Raw genomic sequence first — 12,297 nt, 5'->3', positions numbered from 1 at the left:
TGACTCATGGTTCTTATTACAGATGTATAATTACATGATTGAAGGTTAATGACTTCACAAATATATTTCAGGAACTCAGGACTCAGCCAAGGTCTTGCTAATTACAGGATTCAAAATCTCTGTCCCTGAGCCCACCAGACAGCACTTACACAAGAGAGCAGAAACCTGTGGTAACAGATTTGCAAGCATTCATTTGGTTTTATCCTAGAAGCCATTATTTTCATAACTGCAGGATGGTGCTTTAGAAAGACTCCTCCAGTTATAACATAAAAGCTTTATTCTTCAAGGATCGGAGTACCGTGTCTCTACCCAGAAATTCGCATTAATAGTTGCTTACCTTTAAGCACTTAAACACTGGTTTCTTATTGATTTCAATAGTATTTCTCACATGCTTCAGCTTAAGCTCCAGCTTAAGTGCTTTTACAGATAAGAAAAAATTTGCTCGGTGTCTTGCATGACTGAACAGTAAATTTTAGGCAAGAAAAGGGCCTGGTAATGGTAATCTTTTTTTTTTTTTTCTCTCTAGACTTCAAAACATGGCTTTTCAGGGAATGATTGTGGTTTCTCATACAGTTTCAAAGAAGGCAGTTTTATTTCTCTTTTTTTTTTTTTTTTTTTGGTGGAAATGTTATGTCCCTCTTTCTTTTATCATATACTTTCACCAATGTTTTATTAGAAATGACTTTTTGTGCTGCTGAAACCTTTCTCAGTTGCATGTTCCCTCAACATGCTCCCATGGTTCAAGTAGATACTTGTATTTTTTGGTTTAAACAAGAATTCAAATAACACAAGACAGTTTCATTGCCCTGAATTATATCCCTCATCCTTGATAAATAATATTGTATAAATTCAGAAGTAAATCTGATAGTTATTTTTCAAGTTAAAATGAAAAGCTGAGTTTTCTGCAAAATTTGACATTTGTATCAGCCTTTCATTGCTTTTGTCCTATGTGACAATAAAATAATGTGAAATATTCAGAGTTTATGTATAAATCAAAATAACTTTTTTTCATGGGCTTGATTTAGGAACAGAGGTTGCAATTAAGAGGATTAATGATTGTTCTATCAAGCTGTCATGCTCATATAGGCTACTAGCATCCTTAGGTAACCTCTAAATGAGGAAGGATAATTCAGGACAGCTTTTCTTCAAAATTCAAGTACAGTGACTTTATTAGTTGCCACAACTCTGGTTTGAAGGAGTCTGAAAGAATATGTTATGAATTCTCTCTGGTAGGTCAACTGGCTCTTGAGACACAGGACTAGAACACTGTTCTCGAGCTGGTGGTGTGAGCCTCATGGGTATCCAAAGTACCCAAAAGAGTAGAGAATCTCCAAAATGGTATCCTATGCAGAAAACAGTTGGTGGTCCAAACTACTGAACTAGAGTCCTTTTCTTCCACAATTGTTCTAGTCTCTGAAAGACACCACTTAAAATCACATTGCCCCATCCCTGGAAACATTCACTGTCAGGTTGGATGGGGCTCTGAACAACCTGATCTAGTTGAAGATGTCCCTGCTCACTGCAGGGGGAGTTGGACTAGATGACCTTTAAAGGTCCCTTCCAACCCAAACTATTCTATGAATCTATGATATAGACTGATTTCATACTGAGGGACAGATTCGTCAACACATTTTGTCTACTTTGTTCTGCCTGATGCCTTGGTCACCTCAGTGTGGATGGGAAATGCACTCAGACTGTCGTGCATTCCTTTAGAGTAGACCTGTGAATGTCTGAAACCACCCTAGGAAAGTTTTAGAAAAAATATTTCTGGTGGTTTCTTATTGATCTTCCCTCTTATCCTTTATAGCCTTGTAGTACAGCAAAATTAGAGATTTGGGTGTGTGTGGGGGGTGTGGGTAGGAATTTAAACAAATACAGAAGTTATTCTTGCATGGAAACGTCCTTTTGGAGTAATGATTAAATTAATAATATTAATATTACACTTCAATCCTTTGAAATGCTTTCTAAAACTACTGGATATCTCAAAGAAAGTTATTTTGTTTCAGAACCACAAAAATCAGATTATTATAAGAACTTAATAAAATTCTCTTTACTGTTGCTCTTCATTAGTGTGCTAAGTGTATTTCAGTGAATGTGTAGGAAATCCCATTAGTTTCCCAAACTTTTCCTCTAAAACAAGATTTTCTTCTGTATCTATATTTTAATATTGGTTCTCTGCTTGCGCATTGTTACTAACCCTTCTGACTGATTATATGGCAATAATCTTGATAATTTTTTATTTTGTTGCCAATTTTAGCAGTAGACCAGAAATATATCAGTCAATAATTTGTGTGGTAGCTAGATTATATATGACCTATTTTCTATTCTTGTTTAATTTTGGTAATCAATGGTTGTACATATTTTAATTTTCTCCAAAACTGTGGGCTTTTTTGTGAAACACTTTCCCCCAGTTTCTCAGAATTTTATATCTCATCAGTGGATCTGCTGTTAATGCTAGTTTCACAGCAATCAATGTATTATTGTTAGTACAAGCCTCTAGAAATATGATATTTTTACATTTTTAGGTGAGTTTTTGGGTTTGTAGTTATATGAAATATTTAATAATTTTTGAACAAATGGAGTTCCCAGTGAAAAGATACGTATTATTATGGTTATATATTATCCTGGAGGCAAGACTGTGTATTTTACAGATAAATGGATATACTATCTTTAAATCTGGCATCATACATTTAAGAAATTCAAGACTAAGTTTATTGAAAGAAAATCAGGTTTTGTGAGGTAATGAATAAGTAAGGTAAAGAACAGGAGAGAACTTTTAGTAGCTCCTCGTGGAGCTACTGGTGCAGAGTTTATTCCATTCAGTCTGATGGTGGAGTGTCTGTTCCACATTTCCCCATTTCAGTTCCTCCTATCTCTGTCCCAGTCACTAGTCCAGATGTGGAAATAATGCTCTAAACTGTGCCCACTTTATGTATATAAAACCCCTTTACTCTGCTCTGTGGTAGTGCTGTGAGAGTAAAAGGCAACAGAAACATACCTCAAACAGACAAAAATGTTTCTTTGTAAGTCAGATCATTTAAATTAAGATGACAAATACTAAAAGGCTTAAATATGTTTTTATGCTTGTGGCATGTTATTAGTACTACAATGTTACAGAATGGAGGTAAAAAAAATAATCTGACACAGTATACCTGAAAAATCATAGTAGTACTGTGGGTGTTGACTTAAGTGTGGAAAAGTAACACTGCCACTGTCTTCAGGAACTTCGAGAAGACAATATTGCTGTTGCAGCCCATATGATCTTTACTGCCACTAACATCCACTGATGGCTTCAGCCTATATATTTTCAATCTATATGGAAATTTTATTTGAGATTTTCCCTTTCCTTTTTTAAACCAGAGTTTTCCCTGGCTTTTGACAGACATTTTACTAATATGAGTCTAGAAGTAGCTTTACATACATAGATTTTGCACCACTGCAAGAATTTGATTCCTTCCGTACCTTAGATGACAAAGTGACTTTCATTTGGCAAGGACTAACGTCTTTTTGTAACCTTTGGGCTTCGGTGTAAAATATCATTACTAGACACTGCCTGTGATTATGTTATGCTTTAGACGGAGCTTCTGAGTAAGAAGGTATTAATGACCCCTTTTCATAATATTTCTATTTATGTTTTCTGTTCTCACATCTGTACACCACGGTTCTGTCTTGAACCAGCATTTATTTCTATCTCACACTGACAGAGGAAAGATCCTGCAGCCCTTTTCTATATGGGCTTTTTGCATTTTGTTTGTCAATTTAAGTATACTTTTTAGTTTCTCCACGCCCTGTATTTAAAATTTTTACCAAGTTGATGAACATTTCCAGCTACCAAGATGTTTATAGCTTAACTGCGTGGATGAGAACGGATGAGAATTGGCAACCATCAGTAAGCATTCAATGTCCCAAGCCTGTTAGAATATGCTCACTCTATCATGTCTTTTGAAGGTTATGGTCTCGTATACTTATGTGCTGTGTCCATGCATGTGTTCCAAATACCTGCATGTCTGAAGATCAAGTAGAAAAAAACCTACAGAAGTATAACATTATTGCACCTTGCCCACATCAATGTAAGTTTGACAAAGGTGTTCCTGTGCTAATTTCAGTTTTAAAAACCTTTGTGCATAAATACACACTGGATTAATAAAATAATATTTAGGATTTGAGCCTTACAAATTATTTCATTGTAGTCTGTAGAAACAAAAAATAAAAGCAACCAATGACTACAATGCAGCTATGAAGGGGGAAAAAACGCTTCACTGTTATTTGCCTGTAATTGGCTTTGAGCATCACAATGCACGTGTAATTGGGTCTGTACTTGTATTCTTCAAGGGTTCTGTGCTATTTCTACTTGAACCCATTTTTGATATGGTTCAGCTCAGCAGTGCCAGCTACCTCTTGTTATGCAGTTGAAAAACTGTGGCCATTAAAAATAGGATACGGTGTGATTTTGTTTTGCAGCACTGCATGGAAAATCAGTTGCTGTTCATAACAGCTCTGTGGTTGGTTGATTTAAAGCAGGAGGGCGACTTCGAATTGACAAGCAGACAGTTCATGAAAAAAGGATATTGTATCTTTAAGGCTTTCTGACTGATAGTGTTTAACTGCACTACTCAGCAGGCAGTAATTAGGCGGTAGCTTTGCTGAAAAACTTAAAGCAGAGGCTGTGTAGCTCTGTGTTCTTGAATTTAAAAAAAAAAAAAAAAGGCAAAAAATTCTGGATTTGAACAAATGGGATTTTTACTGTTTTTTAGCCAATATGGGAGCAAACAGAAAGCAGACCCCTAGAGGCTCCTAAAGTTATCTTCCCATGCAGATAGTCTCTAGGGAGCTGTGGTGCTTGCGAAAGGAGGCAATGAGAACCATTATAGAAGCACATGACACTATTGCTGAAGGTCAGAGTGGTATTGGAATAAAGAGAAGCTGCTGATACAAAATGACATGGCTGCTGCATCTTCTGGGCCAGTTCACAATTTTGATTGGAATGTAGCTCACATGCATTGTGAATGTGATTAATAAATATAAGTACATAATAATGATGATGGCTGAACTGGTGTTTCCCCCAACTGCTGCAGAGCAGGACAGGATGGGAATCACAGATAAAAGGCAGCAAACAAAAAATGCAGTTAATGCTACCACCTGAGAAACCGTTTGATTTGAAAATACTATTGCTGTTTTGTGAGGTGGACACTGCAGTGCACTGCTGCAAACACCGAATGCAGGAATGAGTTGTTAACCTTCTCCTTTTGAGAATTACAATAATGTAACAAATTGTGGAGGGGAGTACCACAAAGTTAAGATATGGTTTTGTCATAAATAACATAGGAGCTTCACAGAAGCACTCTCCTTCCCCCTTACATCTCTATTTTCTATTGTTGCTATTCTGATGTTTGTGTTTGGTCTTGTCATCAGTTAACGGCAATTAGGCTTTGAAAAGACTCAAGATTCTATTGCAATTTATTTATACTACAGCCTCTTTAACCATGTTCATAAAAAAAAAAAAAAATCATTTGTTTACATGATGCCATTATACTGCTGGAAAATGAAGTCATCCATTAACAGCATAAACTAAGCCTATGTTTTGAATTGACATCAGGGAGTAGATATCGCCAAAGGGTCACATTTTAAGTGTGATGAGCATTATTTTTACTGCATAGTCTGAGCTTCATTGTGAGGTCCAGTAGAACTCTTTTGATTACTGATTCTGCAGAGAACTGCTCTCTATAGTTCTGACACTAGTTCTGAAAACTTTGAGGTAAAGTCATTAAAGTCAGCCTCCTTCAGCAAAGTCTGTGGTTTGATAAATCTTTTTTATCTCCTTCATTCACACGTTAACAAGAAAGTACATTAGTGTGTAAGTTGGCAAGAACAGTGCACTGATCAACATGTTTTTTCACAGGACCATTGTTCTGAGGTTTGTAGATTTTAAAAAGGTTTGATCTGAGTAAATTATGAAAGCTTATCAGAATTCTCTGACTGAACGTTTGTAAGAGCCAGAACTGCTTTCCAATTACAGCTGAGCTTGCAACAACAAGATGGATTCAATGCCACTGCCTAAAATTCACCCATCTTTATTACCTGTTTTCAAGGTCAATCCATTTTGTCTACTTCATAGATGCTCTTTGAAATCAGGATATACAGAACATGAAGGATTAAATTGCCAAAGTATTTTTTTCTAAGTGACAATGAGCCTAATTCACTGTCAGTTAATGCCAGGTGTTTTTCCCCCTAGTATTAAGTTCTTCAGAACTGTAGCTGTATAGGACACTATTCACAGGGGCTTAACATAGGGAGGAAAATGATTACATTAAGTCAAATAAAATGAATAATTCATTACATCAGGTTTTGTAATCCTGGTGTTAAGCATGTAACCAGTGCTTTATTTTTCAGGAAAATGTTTTTATATCATTTCAGATAGCATATAATACAAAACAATAACTGCATACATAATGTGAAGAGCCTACAGGCAAAGAGGTTCCTGGTTGGTGCTTCTGGCTTCATCTGGGGTGTCACTATATCCATGGTTTGAGGCAATGCCTACAAGTGCCCATATTCCCTTTGAATCTTCTGGGGCCAATGAATTGTCTGTCTTTTAATTTGATTGTAAAATATTGCACCAACTCTTTACCACAAATTCGAAAATCAATTTTTATATCTTGCTAAAACTATGTACCTCCCATTTATTTCTATGGTTATTCTACTGAGAATAAACAACTCAAAGCGAAAAGTCTTTCTGTGTTTTTCTGTTGCATCTCTCCTTCTCTTCCTCTCTCATACATATTTGTATACATGTCCGGACACAGATACATACTATATACATGTATAAATATACATGTATGCATGTATATACTTGTATACTTATGTAATATTTATATAGGTAAGAATACAGCAGATGTAAGTTTTATAAAAGATAACATAATATGAAATTTACCCTTTTTTCCAAAGTCAAGAAATTTCTTTCTAACATTCATCCACACCTTTTCTGATCTGGATTTTTTGGGGTTTTGTTTGAGGGGTTTTTAGTGTGTGTGTACAACGCAGTGTTATTTGTTGTTTAATTTTGTCATCTGGTAAAGCCTCTCTCTTTTTAGATGAGAACTCTCACTGCAGAAAGGCTGTTTTGCATCCTCAGTGTCACAGTTTCCAACTCAGATCTACTTTAACAATGTCCTTGCATGGGCTGATTGTTATGCTATATTCCAGCCTGAAATAATTGTGTACCTGGACCATCTGCTTCTGCCTTTCCCAGCACCTTCCAGTGGACAGCTCTGGGGCACTCAGTCGGGCTGGGGCGGACTCCCACCGAGGTGTCCATGCTTTCGTCTTGTGGGAAAGGACAGGTTCTGTCAGTGGATTTCAAAGCTGTTTAACAAAGCATTTCCCCTTTCTAAGAGTAACAGCTTTTAATAGCCTACTTCTACAACAACAGCAAGCATATCACTCCTGTAATACAACAAAAATATCTACTGGTCAATGCAAATCCTACAAAGACATTCTAGACAGTTTTTAAGTTTAAATTAATACACTGCTGATTAATTGTAGTGGTCAGACATCTCCAAACTAGAATAAGAAACTTGAATACTCTGAGAATAATATATGGGTACTAATTTCAAAAGAGGGTACAAATATAGCCATTTTGGATTAATGTATATTTCTCAAAATGTGGCAGGATGAACTTGATTCATTTTGTGGTGTTCATGGCATTTAAAAAATGATTTTAGTGAATTACTAAAGAAAGCATATATTACTTTTTAAATTAATCCTTTATTTAAAGAAATGTTTTCACCAAAGATACTAAGGAAGAACATTATAAACATGCTCGGGCAAAAAGTAATAGATTTAGAGTTTAATTGTAATGTTCTGTTAAGGATTTTTAATGGAAAACCTGATGACCCAATTATACAGTGAAAGTGGAAAATCAGAACACAGTATCTGGATTTGAATATAAAAATGCTGAGATGCATAATACATAGGAGTTTGATATCTATTCTACTTCTTGTCAAAGAGGTATAAAATTATCAAGAATTAACAGAGAGCAGAAATCAGACCCTGGAAAAAAAAGCTGAGTTTTCTGGAGAGGAATATAAATTATATTTTAACTTAGAATAGTAGCCTGCCTCTCCATGCAGTGAAGAATCAGTACTTTTTTCTTAAATTTTCCTGCACTGACATCCCATTCTTTCTGTACTATCACTATTCATAGTGGCATCAGCAAGACCTTCTTCCCAGTGTTAATCCTTTCCACTACTGAAAGTCAGCTACAAAAATAGCTAGTTTGAGAAAAGATTTTCCAAGATACCTGGCATCACTGAACTCAGGAACTGGATGGGTTTTTTACCTTGAAAATCTTTCCTTTCCATCTAAGCTGTGGCTCCCAAACTGAGGTCTTAACAGGCTATTGGTGAGGCCATGAAGATTAAGAGAATGATTTATGGGATCATAGCATCTTAATAGTCTTTTCAACTCTAAAAAGTAATTCTAATAATGTATCAGTGTCCACTAGAACCTATGATGATCCACAGGGAAGTCTGAATGTTCATGGTGCTCCCCCAGTACAAAAAGTTTGAGAATGACTGCAATGTTCAGTTATTTCAACTTCTCTTCCTAAAAGAGATATATAGCTAAAACAAAGTCTATGGGATACAGCAGCACATACAAAAAATTTTCTATGTTCAGTGTGTCACAGACAACTCAGGAGAATGGTGCTTCATTCAGTAAGGGGTACTTTGGGTCTTTAATGATGAAGGAAGAAGTAATGTGAATGTGACTGTGCAGATGCCATTATCCAGGATAAATGAAGTTGTTATGCACAATACTTAAGAAAAGGTCCTAAGGAAAATACGCAGATATGTAAGAGCACAAAATCATCAGCTTCACTTAATGCCTTGAGGGAGATGAATTTGAAGCTGTCTGAGCTGGTACTAAACTCTGTGCTCAGGAGGCTGGGGCACAGGTGTTTGTTAGCTTGCTGGTATTAGTTACTTTTTAGCCATACAAGATGTTCTTTATTCTCTGCCTCTACACATACAAATGTTAGCCTCCAAGTAAAAGTCGATGCCAAGTATGCCACAACTATAGTTAGCCTCTGGAGCACCATTTGGTTGTGTTATTTCACTCAAATTGTGTATAAAAATCTGTCTTATCTTGACCACATTATCAGCACAATAAACATTCTTTTATATCCAGTCTCATATGATGTTTATTTCTTCCAGCTTTTCGTGTGTCTATGATAGACCACAGACATGCCAGTATCAATTTCACCTTCATTATGCTCCACATCATCAAGTGTAGATAAAAATTCATTAGCTCAAAAATTCAGGTTGTGGTTGGATTCTTGAAGAATGCAGTGGTAACAGTTGACTGTTGGTCTTTCCTTGGGAGAACCTGACAGTCCTAACTTTGACCCTCAAAAGTATAACCATTAGTAAAATATACACAGTTTCTCTGGTGGCTCAGAAATTCCCAGGTATCTTTTACATATCCTTTTGTATGCAAGTTATGGAAAAAAGGTATCTGGAGAAAAGGTTATTCTAGATTCAGTGCTGAACATTCAAAGAGGGCTAACTGCAAATGTGGACACTGAATGCAATGTGACAGTGACAATTCAGTGGAAGAGTACAAGATCTTTAAGGAAAGAAGGGACATAACCGAATAAAAATAATGCGTTTTAAGCAGACAGCACTTAATAATTTCAGAGAAAGACAAGGCTTACAGGGGAAAGAAGTAAAGAAATCAACATTAATTATGCCAATACAGAGGAAGAGTGGGAAATACACTAAGAGACCAATCTGGTAAAATTGTCAGCTCTTTAGTGACCTAATAAAACAAATGAAAGAATCCAGAAAATGGAAAGTAATTCAAGTAACTACAGATGAATATGAAAGAATAGCATAAGCTATTGTTCAAACTCAGAAGTACTGAGAGACAAATTAAGAAACTTTTCACAAGGTGCATGAAGAGTAAGGACAAAGCAGTTATAGTAAGAGCAAGACAAGGAAAGTTAAGTCCACTACTTGATAGAGGTTAAAAAACTGATACTAGCACTCTTAATTCATTTCTGCTTCAGTCTGCACTATAAATACTATGGGCAGTCAGGAAGTTAGCACTACTAACACCAAGTAAGGTTGTAAGATCTCAGGTTAAGACAAGAAGAGTTTAGAAAAGTACTTTGATAACACAGACATTTTCAAATTGCCTGGGTCTAATGAAATTCCTACTACAGATGTAGCTAATGCAACTTTGGAGTATTTTGAGGTGAGATTTCAGAATAGAGAAGGGCAAATGCAAAGACTATGAAACAAAGTAAAAAAAGGATCCAAGAAACTGTACCCCAACCAGTTTTACTTCACTTCTTTGTGAGATGTGGTCTCGGATAATGAAACAAATTATTAGAACATAAGGTATTTAGCCAGCATGTTTGAAAGACAAATCATGTCACAGTAGTTCACCTGTGAGACAGTATACTGGCCAGTGTACTGGATAGAAGAGAAACAATAGACATTACTGTTCTTGATTTAAATAGATGCTGTCTCATATGACCATCCCATAAAGATGACAGATGAAACTTTTTGACATAAGAAAACTGATCAAAAAAGTATATTGAGTATTTACCACTTTGAAACTACTGCACATTTTTATTATTAATCTGAAAGGTGCATTAGACAGCATTTTTCTTATTAAATTTATGAGAAACACTACTGTGGGAGGGACGGTAAGCATGCCAGAGGATAGGGTTAGAACTTGGGATGAATGGAGAAATCATCTGGAAAAAAATGAACACAACTTAGTAAGCAGAAATACATAAGTCTGCTCTTAGACATGACGAACTGTATGAATATGATGAAGGAAACAGGTTAGGTTTCAGATGTGTAGAAAAAGTCTGGGAGACAGAATGAGACACAAACTGCGTGTGAGTCACCAGTGTCATGATACAGTGAAAAAAGCAAACTGTATGAGAATATATGTATAAACAGTACTGAGTAATCCTCCTAATATATTCAGTATTATTAAAATTTAGCTGTGTTATTATGCTTCCAGGAGAGCAAACAAAAATTTAGAAAACAAAAACTACTAAAATATTGAAATAACTTATTTAATACGTAAAAGAGAAGAAGGAAGAAGAGACGTAGAAATCAGGTGAATTGGGGGAGGGAGGGCCTGTATTAATTTCACCTCTCAATATTTTTACAAATGGGTTAGATGAACTTCAGTAAGAAATCATATTTTTCTAGTTGATCCTGCTTTGTGGTGGGGAAGTGGAGTGTATGACCTCTTAAGATTCTTTCAAACCCTTTTCTATGAATTTTTTATTTAGTATAGGAGGAATTTTATTTTTTGATAAGGACACTAAGCTTTTTTAAGACTGAGCTGAAATTTCCAGTGTCTGCGTGAGCAAAATCTGAGTTGCTCCCACTAAGCAGTGAATTAAGATTGATAAAAGATAGCCTTTCGCTGATTCATGTGAGAATGTGGTGTTTTGTCTTTGGTTGAACCTCTTAGAGCAGGATCTAATATTTTCAGCTTTGAAAACTTGAAGGAAATTATATACAAATGTGGTAAACTAGTCTCATTTTTGCTTGTTAGTACTCAAAGTGGGTGTTATCAACTTTTAGAGATTCGGTTTTCCAGAGACAGAGACATACAGAGTTTACTAGGGGGCTTTTCTATGAATTACGCTATTGCAGCAAATAGGGTAGTATTTGTAAACTGCTTAAAGTAGCCATTTCAAGATGCGAGTCTCCTTAGGGAGAAGCAGCCTGGCCAGGATTGGACAGGTTATAACAGACAGGAACAGCCCAGGTATTGAATGAGTCTGCTCCAGCAGTGCATGGCACTGTTATTCTGTAGGGACTGAAGACAGTGGAGTAGATCAAGATGACAGCCATTCAGGACTGTAGGGGTGCATTCATGGCAGCAGGATAAGCTGCCTATAGGTATTTCCATATTGTGCTTCTTATGAAAAATGTGTGACAACTTGTCCACATTCAGTTCTCTGGCCATCCTTACTCTTAAGTGGCATTCAAAAATAAAGCTTAGACACAGACATCTTGCACCTACTCCCTGCAATTCACTGTCAGCGCACCTATCTCTATCAGTTCAGCACAGTGCCTTCTGGGAAGTGATATATATCCTCACCTTCTACTGTAGGAGTTGACCAGCGAGGAAATCAATGGAATCACAGAATGGTTGAGGCTGGAAGGGACCTCAGGACATCATCCAGTCCAGTCTCTTGCCCAGGACTGTGTCCAGTCAGGTTTTCAGGTTTTGAATGACTTTGAGGATAGAGACTCCATAACC

The sequence above is a fragment of the Athene noctua genome, chromosome 2 (genome assembly GCF_965140245.1).
Source record: "Athene noctua chromosome 2, bAthNoc1.hap1.1, whole genome shotgun sequence".
Taxonomy (NCBI): Eukaryota; Metazoa; Chordata; class Aves; order Strigiformes; family Strigidae; genus Athene; species Athene noctua.
Note: the sequence above shows the minus strand (reverse complement) of the source record.